Source organism: Mixophyes fleayi, chromosome 3, assembly GCF_038048845.1.
Source record: "Mixophyes fleayi isolate aMixFle1 chromosome 3, aMixFle1.hap1, whole genome shotgun sequence".
NCBI lineage: Eukaryota > Metazoa > Chordata > Amphibia > Anura > Limnodynastidae > Mixophyes > Mixophyes fleayi.
The window spans coordinates 1,989,161-1,991,450 of NC_134404.1; the positions used below are offsets into that span (position 1 = coordinate 1,989,161).

Genomic DNA, 2,290 nt, shown 5'->3' on the forward strand with positions numbered 1-2,290 from the left:
CAATACAGTTATGAACCAGTCATGAATTCATTGCACCAATATCAGGTGTTTTGAAAAAATTAGTTTAATACTGTGAGCAGATGGGATTACTTTGCTACCCGTTCCTGGGGGGCATCTTACACACTTTACCTGGGTTCTCATCTTATCGTCAGTAACCGACTGTTACTGACCACTCCTGCTGGTGTCACCTCCCACTAGACACTCGCTGACTGGGAACGCCAACTGCACAATAGTTGGAAGGATAATTCGGCTGCCACCACCAGGCTCCTTTGCAGTACCCAGAACCCCTTACTTCTGCAGTACCTGGTAGAGCTGCTGCAGCGCCTCTTTGCTGTGGGCTGGCTGGTATCTCCTGACCGCTTACTATGGATCAGGACTGCTGGGTAGTGGGCAGAGCGATAACACAGAGACGTTGGGTTCAATACAGGACAGCCAGGGAATGGATTAGAGTGTAAGCTCTTATCAGTTGGTCACATCAGGCAGAATCTTCATACAGTGATATTTTATTGCTCACACAAGTTGGAGGTACCAGAGATCATCCAGAAGTTACAGATACATTACATGGTGAACAGGGCTCTTTATATACTGTTTCTGACACATGTTGACAGGGGGTGAACCCGCCCCTTGCTCCTAGATGGCACCCCAAAGTCTGAGATATTACATCCAATGTTTAGCATCAGGTTGTGATATGTTCTCTAAACTTGGATTTAACGCAATTTAAACTTAACAAAGTTGACATCAATCTGTGATTTCCAAACTTACCTGATGTTACAATAAATCACATCAAATAGTTCCACTATCTATTTAACAGGACAGAAAACACAGGATAGAAGGTAACAATCCCCTGCTGTGTATTCAGGCTAAAAATATGTGTTGGTCACTCTCAGGTAATAAGGCGTAATTAGCGTTGTATTTCCCTCACAAAAGGTTACAAGAACAAATTTCCTCCTACGTAGCACACACCCTCAAATAAATACATTTCCAATACAAAATCAGTACGTTTGCAAATACATACATCGGCTCTCTGTGCCACTATTTTAAATACATTTATACAGTGATCCAGCTACAAATATATTTACCCCCAGACTTGGATCCAGAATTAGTCGCAGGTGCTGTCTATCCTGTAGTAGTTCTAGGAGTTGGTGTCTCTGCTGCCGCAGATCCCTAACCTCTCTGTCTCTTCCTGCTCAATTAATCACTTATTTCCTTTTTTATAAATCTCTGCACACTCCCCGGTCACTGACCTATGTCTCTCACACCCCTCTCTGTGACCTAATAAGTAGTGTCTCTCCCCCAATATTTATTTTCCTCTCTCACACTCCTCCCTCTCTGCCTATACGATACTCTCCATCTATTTCCGCTCCTCCCTCTCTCCCTATACGATACTCTCCATCTATTTCCGCTCCTCCCTCTCTCCGTTACTCTCTACCTATACGTTACTCTCCATCTATTTCCGCTCCTCCCTCTCTCCGCGCTCTCTACCTATACGATACTCTCCATCTATTTCCGCTCCTCCTTCTCTCCGCGCTCTCTACCTATACGTTACTCTCTATTTCTGCTCCTCCCTCTCTCCTCGCTCTCTGCCTATACGATACTCTCCATCTATTTCCGCTCCTCCCTCTCTCCGCGCTCTTTACCTATACGTTACTCTCTATTTCCGCTCCTCCCTCTCTCCGCCTATACAATACTCTCCATCTATTTCCGCTCCTCCCTCTCTCCGCGCTCTTTACCTATACGTTACTCTCTATTTCTGCTCCTCCCTCTCTCCGCCTATACAATACTCTCCATCTATTTCCGCTCCTCCCTCTCTCCGCGCTCTTTACCTATACGTTACTCTCTATTTCCGCTCCTCCCTCTCTCCGCCTATACAATACTCTCCATCTATTTCCGCTCCTCCCTCTCTCCGCGCTCTTTACCTATACGTTACTCTCTATTTCCGCTCCTCCCTCTCTCCGCCTATACAATACTCTCCATCTATTTCCGCTCCTCCCTCTCTCCGCGCTCTTTACCTATACGTTACTCTCTATTTCCGCTCCTCCCTCTCTCCGCCTATACGATACTCTCCATCTATTTCCGCTCCTCCCTCTCTCCGCGCTCTTTACCTATACGTTACTCTCTATTTCCGCTCCTCCCTCTCTCCGCCTATACAATACTCTCCATCTATTTCCGCTCCTCCCTCTCTCCGCGCTCTTTACCTATACGTTACTCTCTATTTCCGCTCCTCCCTCTCTCCGCCTATACAATACTCTCCATCTATTTCCGCTCCTCCCTCTCTCCGCGCTCTTTACCT

General features: G+C 46.4%; 1 long non-coding RNA gene across 1 annotated transcript; it reads right to left on the reverse strand.

Annotated features, from left to right (window-relative positions):
• Nucleotides 1-487: 487 nt before the first annotated feature.
• Nucleotides 488-1,676, reverse strand: LOC142142577 (uncharacterized). The gene is made up of 2 exons (XR_012689219.1): nt 1,430-1,676; nt 488-1,375 (listed from the first exon to the last, which is right to left on the reverse strand). It is a non-coding gene; the product is annotated as an uncharacterized LOC142142577 (long non-coding RNA).
• Nucleotides 1,677-2,290: the final 614 nt, after the last annotated feature.